The sequence below is a fragment of the Pongo abelii genome, chromosome 18 (genome assembly GCF_028885655.2).
Source record: "Pongo abelii isolate AG06213 chromosome 18, NHGRI_mPonAbe1-v2.0_pri, whole genome shotgun sequence".
In the NCBI taxonomy this organism is placed as follows: domain Eukaryota; kingdom Metazoa; phylum Chordata; class Mammalia; order Primates; family Hominidae; genus Pongo; species Pongo abelii.
In genome coordinates this window covers 79,946,063-79,970,707 of record NC_072003.2, presented here as the reverse complement: position 1 = coordinate 79,970,707, position 24,645 = coordinate 79,946,063, and the positions used below count along the sequence as shown (strand labels likewise).

General features: G+C 39.5%; 1 long non-coding RNA gene across 3 annotated transcripts in view; it reads left to right on the top strand.

The window, feature by feature from the left end:
• The window catches only part of LOC129050847 (uncharacterized), a 388,007-nt gene that overhangs the window by 7,961 nt on the left and 355,401 nt on the right, over positions 1-24,645 (top strand). For 2 of the 3 annotated variants that reach the window (XR_010137796.1, XR_010137795.1), the window contains exon 2: positions 4,240-4,384. This is a non-coding gene — a long non-coding RNA (uncharacterized LOC129050847). Of the gene's footprint in view, positions 1-4,239; positions 4,385-10,832; positions 14,914-24,645 lie in introns of those variants that run through there. The other variant, XR_008514700.2, reaches the window with a different exon arrangement.

Below are 24,645 nucleotides of genomic sequence, written 5' to 3'. Positions count from 1 at the left end.
GAAGTAGACATGCTTCTCCCTATTGTTTCCCCTAATTATACCTAATAACTCTGAAGATTATATATACAAACAGAAGAGATTGAGATAACCAGACAGATTGGCTAGGGACCTTGGGATCCAAGGAATGACATGCTCATAAGTTACTTGAGATTTCTTTTTGTCACATATATCCTAGACTAGGATATCTTGCACAAGGAGCTGGCAGCCCAGAAATGTCAACAGGCACAGAAAAGTTTTAAAAGTCCCAATGAAATCCTACCTTTTCTACCCAAAGGATCAACAAATGTCCAGCCTAAAAAGATGGAAACTCTCAGAAAAAAACCACTCTACTCCAGCCAAACACCACAGAAAAAAACCATGAAAGCCCAAGAAAAGAATATAGATTTCCACTCTTATATTGCCATAATTCCCTCCATCCTCTGTCATAGTATTGCCAGAGAAGAATGAGTAGGGAGTTGGGACTTTTGTCCCTGCTGGGTGTTAACTAGTTGTCCTCTGCCCCCAGCAGCTTCAGTAAAGATAATGTGGGAACCCAGTCTGCCGCTTCCATCACACCCTAGCCTATTAACAATAACATTAAGTATAAATAGTCTAGATACACCAATACAAAGACAGAGGTCATCAGAGAGCATTAGAACAAACATGACTGAACTATATATCATCTACAAGAAACTGATTTAAAAATATAATAATATTGGCAGGCAGAAAATAACAAGATGAAAAAAATGTTGTGTAAACATTAATCCAAAGAAAGTGAGTGACTACATAAATACCGGATAAATAGACTTCAGAGGAAAGAAAATTACCAGAGACAGAACCATTATATAATGATAAGATGATCAGTCCACCAAGAATACATAGCAAACCTAAAAATTAAAATGTATGCACAAAACGATAGAGCTGCAAAATATTTAAAGCAAACGGTAATAGAGTTGAAAGAAGAAACAGACACTTCCTCAATGATAGTTGAAGAATTCAACATCCCTCTGTCAACAATTGATAGAAAAACCAGAAAGAAGAATCACCAAGGATAGAGAACTTAATATCATCAACCAACAGAATTTAATTGACATTTATAGAACACTCTCACCAACGTCAGTAGAAGACGTATCCTTTTTAAGTGCCCAAAGAACATATACAACAAGATAGGCCACACCCTGGACTGTAAGATAAACCTTAACAAATTTAAAAGAATGGATATTATACAGAGTGTGTTCTCAGACTACAGTGGATTCAAGATAGAAATCAATAACAGAAAGATAATAGGAATATCTGCAAACACCTGAAAACTAACCAACACATTTCTAAATAATTCTAGTTGAAAGAGGCGGTCTCAAGAGAAATTTTTTAAATACAATGAGCTGAAAGACAATGAAATAAGATGTATCAAATTTGTGGAACCCAACTAAAGCAGTTAGAGGGAAAAATTATACGTGCTCTCATTAGAAAAAATGAAAAGTCTTAATCTGAACTCTCACTTCAAGAAACTTGGAAAAGAAAAACAAAATAAATTGAGTTCATATTTAAAAGTTCCCTGTATTAGTCAGGGTTCTCTAGAGGGACAGAACTGATAGGTTAGATGTATATATAAAGGGGAGTTTATTAAGGAGTATTGAGTCACATCATGCCAAGTTGAGGTCCCACAATAGGCCGTCTGCAAGCTGAGGAGTAAGGAAGCCAGTTGGAGTCCCAAAGCTGAAGAACTGGAGTCTGAAGTTCGAGGGCAGGAAGCATCCAGCATGGGAGAAAGACGTAGGCCAGAAGACTAAACCAGTCTTGTCTTTCGACGTTCTTCTGCCTGCTTTTATTCTGGTGACACTGGCAGCTGATTAGATTGTGCCCACCCAGATTGAGAGTGGGTCTACTTTTGCCAGTCCACTGACTCAAATGTTAATCTCCTTTGGCAACACCCTCACAGACACACCCAGGAACAATACTTTGCATCCTTCAATCCAATCAAGTTGACACTCAATATTAACCGTTACAAATCCACCCACTGTCAACTTGAACCCATATACATCTCCTAAAATCATACATAATCTTCAAATAAAGACAGAAATAAGGTCATAATTATGCCTAACATAATCATAAATATGCCTAACAGCTATCCTTTGTACAACTGGAAATGCATCAATCCCCAACTCAAATGCTATTACATAAAGTTAACAATACTTAAATGCTGATATGAAGTCAATAAATCTTATATCACATGATAAAGGAAAAAGAAAGGAAATAAAATGAGTATGAAGAAAGGTATTTTCTTAGTACAAGTATATACATGCACAAACATGTTCTTAACAAAATAAGAAGGAAATATTCATGACAATTACAGTCCTCGTTTTTAGCAACTGGTCACATGGTCATAGCTGGTATTGGTGACTAACGGACTAAAACATTCCCCAAAAGAAATCTCCACTGGGGACTCACTAAATAATTCCACCAAATATTTGAAGAAGAATTAACATCGTTTCTGTACAATCTCTTTCAGAAAATAGAAGAAGGGGGAAAACTTCCCAATTCATTTCATGATTTTATAAAGTTAGCATTACCCTGGTCTTCAAATCAGATAAAGACAGTACACACACTGAAAAAGAAAGAAAAAGAAAAGAAAAGTGTGGTGGTGAGAGTTTGAGAGTTCTTAGACTTGGCACCAAAAATACAATTCATAAAAGGAAAAATTTATAAATTAGACTTTATCAAAGTTAAAACTGTTGCTCTTCAAGAGACCATCTTAAGAGAATAGTAGACAAGCTGCAGACTGGGAGCAAATATTTGCACATCATGTATCTAAGGACTACTATCTGGGATAATTAAGGAACTCTCAAAACTCAACAGTAAAAACAACAAAAAACAGCAGCAACAACAACAACAACATGATCCAGTTCGAAAATGGGCAAAAGACAGATAGAAACTTTCCACTGAAGTAGATATACAGATGGTAAATAAGCACTGCAAAAGATACTCAGCATCGTTAGCCATTGGGGAAATGCCAATTAAAATGGTGGGAGTGTTCCGTAAATGTCAATTAAATTCTGTTGATTGATGATATTGTTAAGTTCTCTATCGTTGGTGATTCTTCTGTCTGATTTTTCTATCAATTGTTGAGAAAGGGATGTTGAATTCTTCAACTATCATCAAGGATGTGTCTGTTTCTTCTTTCAGTTCTATCACTTTTTGCTTTAAATATTTTGCAGCTCTATCTTTTCGTGCATACATTGCAGTTTTATTATGCGTGGTTTTCTTTGTATTTATCCTGCTTGGGGTTTGCTGTGTCTCTTGAAAAATGTGACGATGTCTTTTGTCTGGGAAAATTCTCATGCTGTGTGTTGCCAGTTTCCAGTAATTAAAAACATGCTTTTATGAATGAATAAAGGCTACGAGTCTTTTCTAAGAGAGTCGACTGAGACGTGTTTACTTACCATGTTCTGCATGTATATTTTCATCTACACAATTGTAAGTATGAAAACAAAACAGAGCAACTGTATATGCCATTTTCCTTGTATTTCACTCTAAATGATCACTAACTGGTTCTCATGCTCAGGATCCACTGATTATCATTTAATATATGCTGGGCCAATTTTTCTCTAAATTTTATTTCCTAATTGAAGTAAACATTTGTCAGGGTGAAGACAGTGAAACATTGTCCTCCAACCTTTAAAACCTAAAGATATGGATAGTGGATAGTATGGCAGTCTGCTGCTCTTCTATAAACACTAATCTCTTATTTTTTGTTTCCTGGGCATAGTTTTCCAAGCACTTCCATGTGCTGTGTCTCACTTGCCTTATAATGTCCCTTTGAATTTGTCAAGCTTGGCTCCATTTTACAGATGTTGTGTCTGAGGCAAAGAAACCAAATGATGGAATAAGGATCCAGAGTGGTAAATCTCATTTCACCCCATTCTGGAACTTTCCCCATGATAGTTCTGCTTCTGTCTTGGAGTGCCTATTGTATATCCTCCAAGTTATCTGGATTGCTCTATGCTATTCTCATTCCAAAATATAGCCTGTCATGGACACAATAAGTGGCCGAGCAAGAAACAAGGCTGAGCTCCCTTGTCCTCCTTCTGTGTTGTTCTGCCAACTGCATACAACAGAGAAGAGGACATTGTTACATGACTGGCAAAAGGAAGGAGTTACATCTTCTTCCCAGGAGGATGCTGCCTTGTAATGTCACACCAGACATTCCAGCATGATCCGATCCCTTTTGTAAATCTATTTGGTTGACTTCTTCTCTTGCAGCTGACTCAGAAATTGGAATGAGTTGTCTGTGGATCCTCTAAGGAGCCTGGACATGGTGAAGAGAATGTCTTGACCATCAGGAGACAGCTTACCTTGTTGAATCTTGATCACTTCTTCTGACCACTTTGGATCTTAAAAGAACAAGGTAAGAGTGGGAGCAAAATGGTGGATGCTGAGGCACATGCTTAGAAGGCAAATAAATGGAGACTATGAATAGAACATTAGAGTCCCTCCCGAGATAAAGCAGACTTATATGGGACAGTCATTCCTTCAACTATATATATATATATATTTGAGACGGAGTCTCGCTCTGTTGCCCAGGCTGGAGTGCAGTGGCATGATCTCGGCTCACTGCAACCTCTGCCTCCTGGGTTCATGCCATTCTCCTGCCTCAGCCTCCCAAGTAGCTGGGACTACAGGCGCCCACCACCATGCCCGGCTATTTTTTTGTATTTTTAGTAGAGATGGGGTTTCACCGTGTTAGCTAGGATGGTCTCGATCTCCTGACCTCGTGATCCCCCTGTCTTGGCCTCCCAAAGTGCTGGGATTACAGGCGTGAGCCACCGCACCCGGCCTCCTTCAACAATATTGTTGGAATATTTGAGGCAGAATTGTGGGGGTGAAGGGAATACAACCATAAATAAGATAAAAATATCCCCTGCTTGTACAGTGCCTACAGTCTTGTGGGGGATACGGTTAATGAACAAACAGTTGCAAAACTGCACACCAAGTTTCCCAATAGGAGAAGTTAAGGTTGCAAATGGTGCACACAGAAGGTCATCCTAACCCAGCGTGAGGAGATCCTAGAAGGAATCCTGGACTAGTGCTATCTAAGCTGAGATCTAAAGGAGGCTCGGACACTAGTTAGGTGAGTAGGTGTAGGGGTGGAACAGAGGGAAAAGCAGGTGCAAGAAAAGCTTGATGTTTCAAAAAACTAAAGTTACTGCAGTTTGATGTGATTTCAGCTATGACTTTAGCATACAGGTTGGGGAAAAAACTTCTCTAGGCAAAACCTAGTATTATTTTGGTAAACTGTGCTCAAGTGTATTACCTGAAATTCAGAGCATGTGCATGAATGGACCTGCCGCCTTTCCTTTACTAGTGTGCTCAGGTAGGAACCCCGGCTTCATATATGGAGGCCAGAAAGTACAGGTTAAGGCAGACTTCTGCATTTGCTACACAGACTGGCAAAATACTGACTCAGCACCCCCGCCTCACTGAGGCAGACAGCGCCCTCAAGTGGTAATGGAGATGAGCAGTACTTTTGTGCCTCACTAGCCCCAACTTGTATGTGCAGTACATGTGCTGTTTTGTTTTGTTATGTTTTGTTTTTGTTTTTGTTTTTGCCATTCCCCTGTGAAGCTGCAGTCAGCTGATGATCAGCAAAGTCTGCTGAAATTATGGAACCAAATAATATAAGGAGTGTTCTCATTTCTATGAAGAACTGATTTGTTTTATTATCTAAATTTTAATCCAAGGAAATTTTCAGGTTGAGAGGTTGAGAAAAATTATAAAAGACAACAGAAGAGAGGGTGGGAAATAATAAAAAAGAAAAATTTTTTGTCATTTCTCTTTCAATTCCACCTCCAGAACATTAGTTCAGCTTTGGCTAGTGGAAGGGAACTAGTAAGTGGATCTTCTGATATAAACAATGTTAACAATGGAAAGTTAATTTCTTCTCAACATCTCTAACTGCACTTTGGGCAGTAGCTCAGGAACATAACTTTGAAGTGCTATCAAATGTGCCGTCGGCCTGGGCGCTCATGTGTTTGGGATCAAGACAGAATAAGGAGGTGTGTGTTAGAGAGAGGATGCCTGTGTCTCACGTTGTAATGTCCCAAGACCTGGGCTGGTTCCGTATTTGCCCAGTTTCATCTCCTATGCCAGGGGGAAAATTGGCATCTTTTGCAAAAATACATTGTGATTTTGAGGTTATTCAATTTCATTTAGCTATTTTATAAATATTTCAAGATTTAGGAATATGCTGAATAGAATTAAAATGCTTTCGGTGACACAAGGTGCTGAAATGGAGTAGCTACTGCTCTTTGTCTCTTAAGAAGGCAAGTTTGGGGAAATGACCTGTGTTACTCCTCACAGGCCTCTAGGTGGTGCTGCTGTGACAGCTATTGGCTAAACCGTTTTTTTAGTGCTTAACTATCAAACCAAATATTTAACTTATTAAATGTCTTACACTTATGGTTAATTGCTAATATAATACTATTGATAATTTATACCATCACATTTACATTAGATTCTCCTAATAATGAGCCTATATTCATAAATTGCACAACAGTAATTTTAAGGATTGGAATAAATGTAGGTCTCTGGTTATTATTTAATGAAGTCAAAAACTTTTATGTGTGGCTGAATTTTTCCACATACATTAAAACTAACTACATAATTAGCTTTTCCTTACCTCTACTTGCATTGGGTAAAATGGTACTTCTTACACAGTAGGAGCCAAATTAATGTTTATTAAAGGACTTAATTCTTTTTTGAGTTTCCCTTTCTACTATTCATTGAGGATGAGATAACTACTGGATTAAGTTTTTTAAAACGCTAGTCAGACATTGCTGCTTATCTCGGCTAATAACAACAATGGGAGGCCATTTTTTCTTTATTTCTGAAAATGGCCTGAAGAATATATATAAAATCACTTCTTTATTTTAAAAGCAAATTGGTTTTTGAGGTTGGTTCTATTGAAATGCAAGAATGGTATGAAAAAGAGTGTTTGATAATTGCTCAAATCTTAATCAAGATTTTATTAAAATCAATATTTGATGGGCTGCTCAATTTAATTAAATTAAACCACAGAGAAATGAGGAATAAATGAACTTGAAAATCAATCACAGGATGAGGTATGTTTCTTTTTGTTAGTTTATCATATGAAATGTTGGGTTAAGCAATTGCTGACTATGGGAGAAGCAAACAAAATCACCACTTCGCTTTACACAATATGAGCCCACATTTTGTGCCAGGCACTGTGCTAAACACAGTCTATATGTGTCTTAATTAATTTTGAAACAAAATCCCGTGAGGTCGATCTCCTCCATTTATGATTCAGGCCCAGGTGTGAACCAGTGTGGCTGTTCCAGGTCATTCCATTGATAAACGGCAGAGTTAGCTGTAAATATAACGACCAAGCCTTTCCTACTACCTCAAATTGTTCACAAACAGGAAGAAAAAGCGCAGTTTATGATTAAGTTTAGAGGAGGGCATTGGTGATGATTTTCTTCCTTAAAAAAGTGTAGCTTTATAGGTAAGTAATTAGAGGGGGCAGGGGACCCAAATTAAAAAGCATGAGTGTTGACTTAGAAGCTCTGAGTCCCAAGATGGCAAAAAACAGGAGGGGGGTGGGAGGTGTTATTTTTCTGGATAGACATAGAATATAGTTATTTGCCATATAATTTATGCTTATTGAGAGTGGCAGAGATTTATGGTGTTAGTAACAAAGTGTTTTAATTGGGATTAGCTAATGAAAAAGTGGCAGAATTGGCAAGGGAGAAGGTAGGAAAATGTGATTTGAGTTGAGGTGTTTCTTCTCATGGGATGCTAACAAAAGAGTTAGTGTTATGTACCGGGGCAAGAATCATAGTTTTAATTAGGCCTTCAGAGTTTGTGCCTGCATTCTTGGTTCTAAGGAGTCTTAGTCACCCAAAGAATCAACTCTAGGAAAGTAACGATATTCTCATTACATATCACTGGCAATGAGAATGAAATTGCAGCTTCCTAAAAAAAAGAAAAGCTCTCTCATTTTTATTCACTGCTTCTTTGGTGCGATGGAAATTAAAGATCAACAACAATCACACCCACACAATTGTGCAGCTTCCCCACACTCCAGGCTGAGAAGAATTTGTTTCTCAAGCCACTGCTTCCTAAACTTTAGTCATTCATGTTTCATGTTTATAATTTTTGCTATCTCCCTGCACCTCTTATATTACTTAAAATTTTCATTAAAAATGGCTCATTAAAAAATTAAAATTAAGTACATTTATTTTAGAAAAAATACGTAAGTGGGAAGCTAGAGTCACTTGCCCCAAGAAGGGTATTTGTAAAAAGAAACAATGAAATCAAAACAGTGTTATTGAATTTTAACTTCAGGAAAGTGTCCAGAGGTCTTAAAGACATACTTTCACCACACTGAGACTTCTTCTTTGATCATAACTGAGCCATAAAAAAAAGACTTGAAAAGGGAATAATTGTCTCATTATGTGAATCACTTTTTATCCAACAATGTATCTATTTGCCATCTAAAATTACTTTTTCTAATCAAAACTTCATCCTCCAAACTTGTTTGCTGGTCATAGGAATCTCTCACCCCTCACCTTTTTAACTCTCCAACTTCCAACTTCTCCCAATGATACTTAAATCTCGCCTTCTACCTATCTAATTCCATTTACCTTATGTCTAAACATTTAGAGAATCCTGTTAAGCAAACACATTGGAGATGGAGGCCGATTACAAAATGAGCTTCTATTGTTGGTTAATACAACTTTTCTTCATATATGCTGTTTGAGATCATGTTTTCTCTAATAAGGTATGATACATTTCCAACTGTAATAAAACTGTGTCTCTTTACTACTCCTGACCTTCAGACACCCCCTTACCCTTCTTGAGGCAACAACCGCTGGCTGTCATCATCTTTCATATATTCTTCCAGAGGTAGTTTGTGTATGTGCAAGTCTACTTGAATCTATACGACTCTCCTGAAATTTCACACACGGAAGCACACTCTGCATTTCATGCTACACTTCATTTTTTTAAACGCAACAGTTTTTTTAGTATGTAGTTTCATATTAGTATATACAGCACTAGTCTCTTCTTTTGAATACTGTATAGAGGTATTTTATGCATGTACCCAATTCCCCTTTGATGGACACTTGGTTATTACTCTTTCTTCCACAAACAATGCTGCAATATCCTTGTATAATTATCTTTGGGCCCATAATGACCATTAAGAAATAAATACATCTAATGCTGAGCAGTACTCACTGAAATGGATGGAATTCTAATTATTAGAATTGGAGAGGGCAGACACAATTGTATTTCTTTCATGAGTACTGGTTTTCTCTTCATTTTTTTCACCCATAATATAAATTTGTATTTGTTGTGGCGCCCTGCACATTACCAAGCATCCTGATTTCCACATGAAGTTTTAGGCTCTGAATTATGCTTGTTGCATTTGTCTAATACTATTGATTCTTCCTCCTCATGATCACTTTTGAAATTAATTGTATAATTTCGTGCTAATTCCTATCTCTAGAAGTGGATGAAAAGCTCCATGAGGCTGGAAAAGGACTATAGCTGTCTTGGGCACTGCTGTGTCTCTGTCACCTAGTGAGCATCTGATATACCGTAGTTCTTCGGTAAACATTCACAGATGAAGGAATGAAAAACATATGCATTAAATTTAGTTTGTTTGCTTGTTATGGACTGAATTTATCTCCCCACCCCTGAACCCATACGTTGAAGCTCAAACCCCCAGTGTTACTGGATTTGGAGAGAGAGCCTTTAAGGAAATAATAAAGGTTAAACGAGATCATATGGGTGGGGCTTTAATCCAATAGGACTGGCATCCTTATAAAAAGGGGGAGAGATACTAGAGATCTGTCTCCCTCCACCATATGAGGACGCAGTGAGTAGGTGGCCATCTACAGGCTGAGAAGAGAGGCCTCACCAGAAACTAACTTGCCAGCAACTGGATGTTGAACTTCTAGCGTCCAGAACTATGAGAAAATAAATATCTGTTATTTAAGCTACCCAATCTGTGGTATTCTGCTATAGCAGCATTAGCAGACTAATATACTACTAAATACCCCAAATGGCTAACATAGATATTGAACAACTAAATGGATAAAATGCACATTACAAGTAGAAAAAATTAGCTTTCACCTTATACTCACCGGACTCATTGACTAAGGTTATTGTGGAGCTGAGAATGGCTTTGTGTTCTTTGCATTTTTTTCTCCACATTTTTTCCCGCATTTCTGGTGACAGAGATGCTGGCATCGAACCTATCCTCACAATTAAGCATCGTTGCATATAATATTTTGAAAACCAGGCATCTGACTTCTTAATTCAGAACAACTGCTGGAAATATGGGGGTCATTTTTTTTCTTAACTTCTATTTTAGGCTCAGGGGTACATGTGCAGGATGTGCAGGTTGGTTATGTAGGTAAATGTGTGTCATGGAGGTTGATTGTACAGATTATTTCATCACCCGGGTTATAAGCCTTATATCCATTAATTATTTTTCCTACTTCTCTCCCTCCTCCCAACCTCCACCCTCTGACAGGCCCCAGTGTGTGTTGTTCCCCTCTATGTGGGGGACCACTCTTAGTATGGAAAGTTGACAACACAATCCTTTTGCAGATAGGGAACTTTATTTTGAGTGGGATGTGCTGGAGGGTTGCCTTTCTCCTGGTTTTGTTGGTGGTTTTAGCATTTGGTATGAATGGCTCTCCTAGCTACTTGTCATGGTCGGGAGATAGCCTTATTGATTGACAAGTCTTCTCATAGTATTATGGCAATATCCTGACTTCCTCTAGTTTATTCTTCATGTATTCATTCATTCATTTATCTACTTTCTCAAGATATGCTTGTAAGGTGCCTCATTCTTGTAACTGCTGGAGATATGATGATGATGACACAGATTCTGTCTTCAAGAAGTCCATAAAAAAGTGGGAAAAAGATGTGACTGCAGATAAAGACCATGCGAAGGACTCTCGACACAAGGCATTTGCTTAAGTGCTGAAGGGCCTAGAAGAGTGACCAGTGTCCAAAACCCTTTGTGAATTGAATTCACGTACAGTGCCTGATTTGATTCTCAGAGCACCCAGTTGGCTGCTTTTTGGTGGTTTTTTAAAGTATGGTAAGACAAATGCCCCAATTGCCAGCAAGTTCTACTTCATCATGCTATTATAGGCTTCTGTGAATAGGAAAAATACACCACCATCAAGAAGCAAGCAGCTTGCTTGTGTTTCAGAGGAACCACCTGTGGAAGAATGTCTTCTTGTATTAAAACTGGTATTGCCATGTTCCATTCTAGAATGTCCAAGTGCCACCCTTCTCAAGATGTTTAGTTCAAGAATTTCCATTTTCATATTAAGTTTCTATGTCCATACTTAGCGGGATGAAGATGGTGGTGTATGGATTTTCTCTCTTACAACAATAGCAAGATTTGAAGTTGTTAAAAAATCCTAAACTTCTCCGATTGTAGGAAAGATAACTGGAATATTATTTTAAGAGCAAATACATGTACATTCCTAATGTTGCTTGAATGGGAATTATCAAGAAGAAGAAGAAGAATAAAAAAAAAAAAGGAAAACAAACCCATGAGAGTTTGGGTTGCTATTTCTGACCAAGTTGGAATTGGGAAATACCAGGAGTCCCATAGGAAATCTTATCTCACCGGAAGACGATCATGGTCTCTTGGCCAAAGAACGGGTATGCATTTTTGTGTAAATAAAACATGCAGACTCAGACAGAGGGCTGGGCTACCTTGCAGCTTAGCCTGCCATTTATTATCATTCACAAGGTGGTGTTAGATGCTCAGCTTTAAAAAGAACTGACTTTTCAGCAGGATTTTTACCCTTGAGAGTATATAGAGAGAGCTCTGTGTTGTATATTAATCAGAGCTTTCACAACTTACTTTGAATGGTATTTGAAATGTGTCTGGAAGAATAGTGAATGAACTATGCACAAAGTATGCTCTATTATTTATTACTCAGGAGCCTTTCCATCTGAGACATAAGCTGAAGTTAAAGGCACCAAGTACCTGTCTTTACTAACTCAATGTTCTTACAATTTCCGCTCCCTGTGTACTCACCCCACCTGCAAAGGATTCCAGGATTTGATGCTTCATAAGACTCAGTTTTTTTTTTTTTTTTGAGACGGAGTCTCACTCTGTCGCCCAGGCTGGAGTGCAGTGGCGTGATCTCGGCTCACTACAAGCTCCGCCTCCCGGGTTCACGCCATTCTCCTGCCTCAGCCTCCCGAGTAGCTGAGGCTGCAGGTGCCCTCCACCACGCCCGGCTAAGTTTTTGTATTTTTAGTAGAGACGGGGTTTCACCGTGTTAGCCAGGATGGTCTTGATCTCCTGAGCTCGTGATCTGCCCGCCTCGGCCTCCCAAAGTGCTGGGATTACAGGCGTGAGTCACCGCGCCTGGCCAAGCATCAGTTTTTTAATGAAAATTTTATTTTAATATCTGTATTTTAAAATGCCTCACTCCTTCTGTGGATGTACAGGTCTCAGAGCACACCATGCTTTGCAAACACTTAGCAAACACGCATGGGAGCTGTTCCTCCTAAACGCATTTCTCTCCCTTTTCTCAGATGGGAAACTCTTACTTATCCTACAAAACCTAGTTCAAATGTCACTTCCTCATGTGCCCTCCCTGACTGTCCCAGGCGGTTAGTTGACTAACTGTGCCCCGTTATCCTTTCCATATACCTTTATCACATGCATTCTCAATGCAGGTAATATTGCCCCCAAGGGGCATGAACTGGTTATTTGGGGAGGGGGACAAAAAGATTATTTTTATGTATAAAATGTAGATATACATAACACATAAACAGATACACAGTATATAAAATTTCATGGTCGGTAGAGATTAGGGAAAAGATATCTAAAATGGCTCTTCTTGTGGTAATAATGAAAAAAGGTTGGGAAATACCTGCTTTATCATAATATTTGCCTCTTGTATGGCAGTCAACACTGTGTATTAGACTGTGTATCTCTTACAAGTTAGAAAACCATGGTTTTGAAGCCCCAGCCCCAGCACAGTAGTTGGCATGTGTATTAGCATTCACTAGTTATTAATATCTACTTGAAGGACATAATGATTGAGATGTTTGCTTCCGAGCATGATTGCTGCACACCAGAAACTCCTGCAAAAATTGTTTTTAATGTCACTTGCTGGAATCTAACTCCAGAAATTCTCCCTCAGTGGATCTGGAGTAGGGACTGGTTCTATGTATTTTTAAATACTACCCAGGTGATGGGATTTGGAAACTGTTGCTCCAGCCCAATAATTTTTTTTCTTTTCTTTTGAAAATGTCTCCATTTATAAAAACCAAAACCAAAATAAAAATAGGTGTTATATTCATGTGTTGGTATTTCCTGTGCTGGGCAGACCACAGAACACCGGTTTCCATTCAGGACACCATTTTCTAAAGGAACATCAGCAGGCTTAGGCATTTCCAGAAAAGCTCAATGACATGAGCTTCTCTATTTGGTGAGAATTTTAGACCAGAGGATTATGTGAACGTGGCAAGCAGCATGGTCTGGCTTCGTGGTCTGGCTTAAGCCCAGGAAGTTCCTGGGCGGGGTTTCTTTTGCTAACCTTCTGGGCAAAATGGACAGATATGAAAGATGAGGTCGTTTTGTGATTGAGTGAATGTCTAGGGGCTGGTTAATGGATGCATGAGAGGGCGATTTCTACTGGCAAGACCTGAATTCTTTCTTTAGTCCTGTCCTGGAAAAAAAAATCATTTTGGTGATTTGAATGGCTCTGTGAGAGACACATTTATTAAATCTATGGATTGCATGTACCAAAGAGGAGTAACAAATGCATAGAAATGGAATTCTTTAGCAACTACTCAGTAGGTTGGATCAGAGGTTCTCAACCCTTTTAGACCCAACACCCTCTTTATATGAAATATTTTTAAGTTCCACTTTCATTATTGTGAACTGAATGTCTCAGCCACCTAGACATGTAATTTCCAAACTTTAATATAAAGCCCTAAATGTAGTATAAAGGAGAAATAAAGGGCATTAAAAAATAAAATCACACTAGGAAATAATGACACACGATTGGTTCTGCCATAATACTTGTTTTGGAAATGCAGATTAATTATAGCACGACTGATACAGGAAGGAACAAATAAACATTTCCGTTTGCATATGCGTGATTTCTTTCATGATAAACACGAGGTAAACAGAGGAAACTGCAGCCAGCTGAGTCCACTTGCATACAACTCAAACATCTTCCAGCAACGTTAGTTTTTTGCATGTGGTGAGCCGTACCCATCTACAGCTGGTGTTACACCCTTTCTTCTCATTCAGACAACTCTTCTTTCCACAGAAAGGTGCAGCTTCTGAGTGACTCTCCACAGTAACTCACAAGCTGTACGTTTCCATGGCCCATAGGTACACAAGCAAACTTTCGGTCTTTTTCAAGGTAAAGTACCATGTGCGTTGTAGTACTTATATATTTCTTAACCATTTAACATCTGTAAAACCGTGCAACCATTTTTATTTGTTTCTTTAAATGTGTCAATATTGAAGTTTTTGAATGTTATGCTGCATGATTTTGCATAATGAAGTGATTTGTAGGAATGCATATATTATATTATATCAGAACTGATTGTACTTAGATGCTTGCCTCTGATGTAATGAATTAGTTTGAATTTAAGAGAAAACAATATTCAACTGAATATTGTTGACAATTTTTCTTTATATTTGACAGTTTGAAATAAAAATTTAACAGGTGTATTATTAATGGTAAAAACTGCAATTACTTTTGTACTAACCTAATAGTACCTATGCATAGAATTATCTTAGTGGAGCAGCTCAAATGTGGATCAAAGCAGTTGAGCTACTCTGGTGATTCATATACCAGTAGTGCCACTGTTGTAAATGTGTGATTTTTCTAAATGATGAATAACTTCTGAAGTTCTGAGCAAAACAAAGTATACTTTTCACTTCATTTACAAAGCAGTCGCTTTCCTGGAGAATTCATTTACATTAGCCCCATGTAAAAAATACCTATATTTATAAGTAAAATGAAATCAGCTTCTGGTCAGTTTTATACATAGGTATAGGGATTGGCATGTGGGAATGGGAAGTGAGACAGTTCTCTTATCCACTATGCAATATCCAAGCCCCTGCTCACTAAATGCCACAGTGTCCCCTTCCCCTTATGTGACAACCCAAACTGCCCCCACACATTTCCAGCATGTCTTCTGGTGAACCATTGGCCTGTAGCAATGGACTCATAAGCTATTATTAGGATCAACATAATTTTCTTAGCTTAAGAAAATAACTGCAGAAAACAGAATGGAGAGAATGATTAAGCATAAGAAAGGCTAAGAAGAGTTCAGAGACTCTTGTGGACAGTAAATGAAGTATTAGTAAATAATTTTAAGAGATCTAATGTCCTCAGGCTGATTGGAAGAAGTACAATAACTGGATCAGTGCTGTCTAATAGAAATACAATGTGAATACATAAGTAATATTAAATTTTCTAGTAAGCAAATTAAAAAAGATAAGAAATAGGCAAATTGACTTGAATATATTTTATTTAAAACAACATACAGAAAATATTATTGTTTTAAGATATAATCGACATAAAAAGTGTATTAATCAGATCCTTAATTTTTTTTTTTCTTCACTAAGTCTTTCAAAATCTGGGAGTATTTTGCACTTACAGTATAGCTCACATTTCAAGTACCCAAGAGTTCTGTCTTGCTCCTGGGAAAGTCTTATTTGGTTATCACAGCACTTAAAAATGGAATTCTGTGTTTTCTAGGATGCTGCTGAGGGTGAGATGAGAAGTCCCAACTGAAACTGTCTTAAAAAATGAAAACATTTGTTCTCATACAGAAATTAAAGTTAGGGTACGCTCTAGGACTGGTTGGTTCAGTGATTCGTGGCGTCATCAAGGATGCAGGTGCCTTCCACGTTTCCATCCTGATTTTCTCAATGCGGGGCCTGCTCCTCAGGGTTGTAAGGTGGTGGCCAGTGGCAAGATGGCGGCTCATGCTTCTTTGTTTGTGTCCAACAGCAGGGATGAAAACATTTTTCCCTAAAATATGAAATATCCGTTCTTTCTTTCACTCATATTGGGCAAAAATGCCATGTCTCAACTGACTTACACAAATCTTCTGGGTCAGAATATTGGATCCCTTCTCGTGATTGATGCAAGAATGGCTTTGGCTGGGCATTTTCTTTTCATTTACTCACCATAAGGCACACTATTTCTTGTTGTCTTGTACTTGCTTTCTTTATTCAGTTACTCTACGTTTCTGTCCCTGGAACAGAGTTTGTGGCTGCCTCTTAAACACAGGCTCCAATCATTGTTGACGGAGCCACACATGCAACATTGCATTAAATTTTGATGTGAGAGGATTTAAGAGAATGAGAGGAGGTTTAAAGGAGAGAGCTAAAGTGAAAAGGGAATTGATATCATGTCGTATGAGGAAAGTTGAAGGGAATGGCCTTGTAAACCTATGAGAAGTGGAGGGCTTGTGGGTGGGATAGAATACCCTTATCTTATCGATGAGGGTATGTCTACTTGTAGCAGTTCTGTGCTCCCATCAGATTAGCTGCTTCAGCTGGGCGTGGTGGCTCATGCCTGTAATCCCAGCCCTTTGGGAGGCTCAGGCAGGCGAATCACTTGAGGTCAGGAGTTCGAGACCAGTCTGGCCAACATGGTGAACCCCCTCTCTACTAAAAATACAAAATTAGCTGGGAGTGGTGGCGAGCGCCTGTAATTCCAGTTACTCAGGAGACTGAGGCAGGAGAATTGCTGAACTTGGGAGGTGGAGGTTGCAGTGAGCTGACATGGTGCCACTACATTCCAGCCTGGTCGACAGAGCAAGACTCTGTCTCCAAAAAAAAAAAAAAAAAAAAACAGAAAAGAAAAAGATTAGCAAATTACCTGTCTCTAATTTGTTCTGGATTTGGAAGCCAGATAATGAAACTTGTTAGAATAACAAATGGGCTGTGAATGAGAGGCTGAGGTGCTGTCCCATGAATAAAGTATTTACATATTAATTCATGAACTGGATTACCCCTTGCCCACCTCTCTCAACTCACTCCTTTTTGAGATATATATTTGAGGCCTTAAGCTTAGTTCTGGGTAGGCTTCTAACCCATCACCTTGTTTCTGTCTCAAGACCTTTTCGTTTTCTCTTCCCTCTGTCTAGAATGCTGAATAACAAGAAAGGTCATCAAAGACATGATGAAATATTTTTAGATATTTTTAAGACAAGCCTCAAAAGTGTCTCTCTTACTCACATCATATTGGCCACATGGTTCTAATCTAACTCCAAGGGAATCTGGGAAATGTAGTTTTTTGTGTGCCCCGAAAGAAGAAACACATAGCACCACCTCTGCCATGTGATCCTTGGTGGCCAGTCTCACAAGGGTTCATTTTTGACCAAGGCCAAAAAGTTCAAGAAAATCTCTTCCTTGAAGGAATAGTTCTCTATCATCTCCAAGTTTCAGCGCCACCCGCACAACACTATAGCCACCCACATGAAGGGAATATGTTCCGAAAAGGAGCTAAATCAACTAGCTGGTGGATCTTCACCCTTTGATGTGGGAGACTCGTGCTCATTTCCCTAGGGCACCCTTAACCTCTTGCGCCACTACCTGTAACCCCTACAGAATGCAGACATTAATAGTTCTTTGGGCAATTCACAATCAAATGAATAGCCAAGTTGTAGTAAATAGGGAAGAAGTAGAAATCCTTCTAAGTCAAAGGGAGTGTAGGCCATTACTATGTTATAGAAGGAAATTCAGGACAGAGGGATGAACTATTCCTCAACCCCAGAGCAGTTATAATAGTTAACTCTGGCCATGTGCTCACTGTGAGCCATGCCTTGTGTGAACATATTCCACAAATTACTTTACAATTCCTACAACAAACATCTGAGGGAGTATTCTTATTCCCATTCTACAGATGAATACATTGAGACCTCCAGAGGTCAAGTGACATTCTGAAGTCACGTGATAGTGAATGGTGGTGTGTAATTCCAACCCAGTTGTCTGAGTCCAGAGCCAATATGTTACACTCTAATGACTCTGGACCCTGTGAAGTTAAATTCAGAAACCTGAGATTGTCTTGCTCCTCAAACTGTGATTGATGTCATCCTATGAAATAAAGAGCAAGTTTAGGACTCCTGCCTAATGACCCTGTGGAACTGATCAGTGTCATATGATCCTAATCACGTACAGCAGAGACACACATGTACATATCTAATCTCAATGCTCTAAAGTCAGGTGTGGCATTGGGCAGTACACAATCAATTGTTAAACACATGGCACTAGCAATTGAGTTTTAAGCTGTCTCTACAAGGTATAAATAAGAACGTGGAAAGAAAGAAGTTTGCTAGATACAGGATGCCAGCTGTAATTTCAAGAAAATGTTGATTGCATGTTTTAGGAACTATTCCACAAAGCGTTGCTCCAGTACAGATTTTCCTTGTAAGGTAGCATGAAAAAAAGAGAGAGAAATTTTTATTTTTATTTGGTGTTTATTGTTTCTTCGTCAGCAGCTGTGCCGATGTGGTGTTGATTATGCAGAGAAGAATTATTTTGATTATTGACAGTTGGCATTCTTCTCATAATTTGGAGTTCTTCATCTCAGAATTGTTTCCTCACCTCCTCTCCTGTCTGCACATGAATAAAAATTTAAAAGCACTTGCCGGGATTCTTACCCAAGGCAGCTGTTAGGAGGAACGTAGTTGAAAGTTCAGATGCAATTTGATGTAAACCTCTCCCTGCCGTTTGTTCCTTTCTGTGAGCCTGACTTCAGAGCAGTGGAGCTTGTGTGGTTCATCACCAGCATCTGAAAGACCTCCCCACAAGGAAAAAGCTGTGCTCTGTGTTATGGCTTCATTCCCCTGCAACCTTATCTGCTGACTGTGTGCCCCTCTCTCCCGGCAGCGTTCATTCGGAAATGTACTTCAACGGGTTACCAGTCAGGGTTGGCTCACGCGAATATTCTGTGCTACTTTCTGTATTTTTTTCTTAGAAAAAAGACTGCTTAGAAAAACAAAAGTGATCTGTAGATCCCCTTTCAGGTGATTTCCTTTTGCCTTTTTTTCTTTTCTTTTTCTTTTAAGACAGGGTCTCACTCTGTCGCCCAGGCTGGAGTGTAGTGGCACAATCACGGCTCACTGCAGCCTCGAGCTCCTGGGCTCAAGTGATCCTTCAGGTGATTTTTTAAGTGGTATATGTAACAGAGTTCTTTGGCTCCTTGTCTTGCATCTCCTTGATCTAATTCTCTTTCAACTTCAGGTGAGACACACCTCAAATGACAGAATCCCACCTCAAGCTTTCTCTCCTGGGGAGTTAACCCCCCTGGGGCTAGCCCTCCATAAAGGGGGGATGGAAGCCAGTGGAAAACTACCCATCTTTTCCTCCTTTACCTACTGCTCAGAGATCCCAGAAGAATCAAACCCTGGTGTCTGCAGCAGTGAGCCTGTATGTTTCCTTATCTTGGCTTTTCCTACTTCTCTGGATCATCTCCCAAACAAGCAAAGCATGCATCTAAGTCCTTGTACTTAGGCTCTGCTTCTGGGGAGACGCAAAATAAAACAGTTAAAAAAAAATTTCCCCCTAGTTAATTTGCTTTTGCTTTCTCCTTTCCCAGATCTTATCTATTTTTATTGTTTTGGAGTAAGTATGAAAATGTATTCTTTTGGCTGGGCGCGGTGGCTCACGCCTGTAATCCCAGCACTTTGGGAGGCTGAGGTGGGTGGATCAAGTGAGGATGGGAGTTTGAGACCAGCTTGGCCAATGTGGTGAAACCCTATCTCTACTAAAAATACAAAAATAAGCCAGGCGTGGTGGTGCATGCCTGTAATCTCAGCTACTCGGGAGGCTGGGGCAGGAGAATCGCTTGAGCTCAGGAGGCGGAAGTTGCAGGGAGCCAAGATCACGCCACTGTGCTCCAGCCTGGGTGACAGAATGAGACTCTGTCTCAAAAAAAAAAAAAAAGAAAAAAAAAAAAGAAAATGTATCTTTAAAAAAATAGGGGTAATATAGGTACATCAACTATAAACATATATACATACATATATATTCTATGTTAAAGAATAAAATATATAATTATATTTATTTTTAACATGAAAACTGTCTCTTTGTAGAGACAGTACATTATGAGCATTTCTCTGTCGTGGGTCAGACAGACCTGGGATGGAGGAGTGGCTCTGTGGTATCCTAAGCTAGTGAACTTGGGACAGTTATTGACCCTCCCTAGGCCTTAGTTCTGTGTCCCCTGTAAGACAGAGGAAGCATTTTTATGGGATTGTGATGCATATTAATTGACAGCGTGCATGTAGCTTGCTAGCCTGGTGCTGAGCATTTAGCAAGTACTTAGCACATTTCAGTGATTTACATAAAAAATGAAAGTCTCCAGTAAGGCACAAATACCCCGTACTCTGTGTGGGAGGAGGAGGGGATAGAAAACCACTGAGTCTGCTGCGTATCCTTCTAGAATTTTTCTGTGTTTATACACACATTCTTTAAAAATGCATATGTCTATGTTGTTTCATATAGTTTACTTTCTCTTTTATTCATGTGGGACCATAGTATACATACTCTTCTGCAAATTGACGTTTGTTTTAAACAAATAACACATTGTGGACATTCTCCTGGATCAGAATATATGCATTTATTGCATTAAAAAATGGCTGCATGGTCTTCCTCTGCGTGAATGAATCCATTTGTGATGGTTAATTGTATGTGTCAACTTAATTGGGCCACGGGGTTTGACATTTGGTCAGCATTATTCTGGATGCTTCCGGGAGGCTGTTTTTGGATGAGTTTAACATTTACATTGATAGACTGAGTAAAGCAGGTTGCCCCAATGTGGGTGGGCCTCATCCAATCAGTTGAAGGCCTGAATAGAACAAAACAGCTGAGAAAATGTCCTCCTGCCTGACTGCATGAAGCTGGGACATCAGTGTTTTCCTGCCTTTGGCTTGAATGGAAACCTGGGCTCTTGAACTGAAACATTGGGTTTTGAGCCTGCTGGTGTTTGGACTGGAAATACACTATCAGCTCCTCGTTCTTAGGCCTTAGGACTGGGACTGGAACTAAACCATTGGCTCTCCTGGTTCTCTAGTGTGATAACTGCAGATCTTGGGACTTGTCAGCCTCTATAATTGCATGAACCAATTGCTTATAATAAATACTTCCCACCCTATATGCACACACACACACTATATATATATATATGCATATTGTATGTATACAAATATAAATATATACTATATATGTATATCTATATATACACACACACACATATATATATTGTGCATACATATATACACACAATATATATAGGTTCTATTGGTTCTATTTCTCTGATGAACTCTCATTAATACACCACTGCTTTACCCTTTCCCCTGTTCATGTACATCTAGGTTGTCTCCAAGCTTTCAGTATTTCTAAAATACCAACGACATTTTTTCATATTTCTCTTCTTGGCCTCTGGGATGAACCTGGAAGTGGCATTATTCATTTTAAAATACAATTCTGGGCTGGGCGCGGTGGCTCACGCCTGTAATCCCAGCAATTTGGGAGGCCGAGGCGGGCGGATCACGAGGTCAGGAGATCGAGACCGTCCTGGCTAACATGGTGAAACCCCGTCTCTACTAAAAATACAGAAAAATTAGCTGGGCATGGTAGCAGGTGCCTGTAGTCCCAGCTACTCGGGAGGCTGAGGCAGGCGAATGGCATGAACCAGGGAGGCGGAGGTTGCAGTGAGCCGAGATCGCGCCACTGCACTCCAGCCTGGGTGAGAGCGAGACTCCGTCTCAAAATAAATAAATAAATAAATAAATAAATAAAAATAAAATACAATTCTGGACATTTCCTCCTTCATGAGACTTTCCTGGACTGTTCTAATGGGAGTACACACCAACCTTCCCATTTCCTGAAGTTCTTCTATTATCTGTAAATGGCACTTGCTTAGCAGCCAAGCACACAGCTTCTGTCACCACTGTTTCTGTACCTTTGCCTTTGGTTTAAATTCTGAAATGTTACTTAAACTTTTACAAATTTATGCCTTTTTCTCCCAAATTAGTTCACTAGGTCTCAGGAAACAAAATGCTCTGCTTCTCTGCATTTTAATCTAGACCAGTGGTCTTCAACTGGTGGTGATGTTGCCTCCCGGGGACATTTGGCAATATCTGGAGACATTTTTGATTGTTACCACTGGAAGTGCTCGTTGTCTAGTGGGTCAAGGCCAGGGATGCTGCAAAACATCCTACAATGCACAGAACAGAATTATTATTGAGAATAATTATTCTTAATAATGAAAGAACTATCATTATAGAACTGTGAGTTTATCCTTTCTATCCTGTTAATTTTTTTCAGCTTTACTGAGGTATAATTAAGAAATAAAAATTGTACATATTCAAGGTTTAAAAAAAAAAAGCTATCTGACCCCAAACGTCAGTAGCGTTGAGGTTGTGAAACCCTGATTTAGAGTACAAAAAGCAGGTTTATTAAACTGTGTTCTAGAGTGTTCTAGGGCACTTTTGGGGCTGCTACAGGCAGGTAGGCATGTGGAGTTTGGGTCCTTTGGTAAAGAGAAATGCTAAGATAGCCACCCAAGATTTCCATCCCCTGTCTATTCGATCCAACACTGATCTAGTTAGTGCTGTGAAGGGAATTTGCAGATGTAATTCAAATCCCAAGTCAGGTGACCATAAGATACCAACATTATGCACATGATCCTGCCCCACTAAGGGGAACACTTTGAAAGCAGAGAGTTTTCTTTGGCTGGTAGCAGAAGAGGAAGTCAGAGACGTTAGGAACATGAGAAGGATTTGACACACCATTGCTGCTTTGGAGTTTGGGGAAGCCACGTGAGAAGGAAGGTGGGTGGTTTCTAGGAGCAGAGAGTGACCACATGCTGACAGCCAGCAAGGAAATGGAGACACCATTCTTGTAATCATAAGGTACTGAATTCTACCTACAGCCTGAATAAGTGTGGAAGGGGACCCTTCTCCAGAGTCTCCAGATAAGTGCCCAGCCTGGCCAACAACTTGATTTTGGCTTTTGAGACCCAAAGCAGAGACTCTATCCAAGTCCCCCTGGGACTGTGACTTACAGAACTGTGAGCTAGTTAATGGGTGTTGGTTTAAGCAGCTAAATTAGTGTCAACTTTTTATAGACAACAGTAAACTAATGTGGAGCCCAACCCCTGGTTTATCCACAGAAGTTCCTTTTTATATTATTATCTGTTTCATATATCGGGTTAAAAATGGGGCTCTTTTTGCTTATTAAATAATTGATTTAGTAATTAGCTGAGCTTATTCTTGAGAAGAGATGGAGTAACATGCATGGTGTGGTGCTTAACCACTAGGCTTTTGGCATTAGATAGAGGTAGGTTTGGACTCTGTCTTGCCACATACTATTATGTGACCCTTCTGTGAGTCTCAGTTTTCCCATCTGTAAAATGGGGCAAAAACTCCCTGTCCCATAGAGTTGTGATCTGAATCATAAATTGATGTAAAATGCTTAGCAGCAAGCTTGGCTTATATAAAATGCTCACTAAAAGCAACATATTAGTGTGAATCAGGGTTACCAGCATGAGTTCTGCTGGGAGACTGAGCTGAATAACAGAATAAGTAGCAGAGTCCTGGAGTTTTATATCTTACAAAGATATTCTGAACATCTTGCTTTTGGTCATTGCCCTCTGTCTTTCAAATGTTGAATGCATGACTATGAAACATTGCTGGCTTACTGGAAAATGAAGTAAATATACAAAAAAAAAAAATGAGGACGTACCTCTGAAGGAATTTTCTTACCATCTGCATTTCCTTCTTTCCTTCACAGACATTGTTAATCTTTTTTGATATGTCAGTAGTCTTCCAAAATCATCCATGATGAATTGAAAGTCCATAGGACTTCAGGACTAGGGTAATATTAAGCATTTCATTTGTGTTTGGTCCCATTCTTAGAGACGTAATCCTCACACCAACTCTGTGAGGTAGGTCCTGCCATCCCTGTTACACAGATAAGACAGGGTAGGTAACTCATGGAATGTAATACAGATAATAACTGGCAGGGCCAAGATTCACACGGAGGCAGTCTGACTCCTGGACCTGTCACCTTAAACCACTGTGCATTAATATCATGGAGAAGGATGTTTAGGGGAGGCATTGTGCTGAGAACAGCTGGTGTGAGAGGAATTCTGGCCATTGTAGCAAGGAGAAGGAGGGGTCTTGGGTAGTCAAATGGTGAGTGAACCCATGAAGAGAAGCCTATTTTCCAGGATGTCCAAGACAAGTAGCAGGAGGTACCGCACTGTCCCCAAGCAATCCAGCTGGAAGATCCAAGACACGGTCCCAGCCCTGCTAATTACCAACTGCATAGATATGGGCAAGACATTAAACCCCTCTGGACATTAGAAACTTCATCTGAAAGGCTGGGCATGATGGCTCATGCCTGTTATCCCAGCACTTTGGAAGGCTGAGGTGGGTGGATCACTTGAGCTCAGTTGAGGAGTTCAAGACTAGCCTGGGCAATGTGGTAAAACCCTGTATCTGCAAAAAATACAAAAAAATTAGCCAGGTGTGGTGGTGCACACCTGTAGTCCCAGCTGCTTGGGAGGCTAAGGTGGGAGGATTGCTTGAGCCCAGGAGGTTGAGGCTACAGTG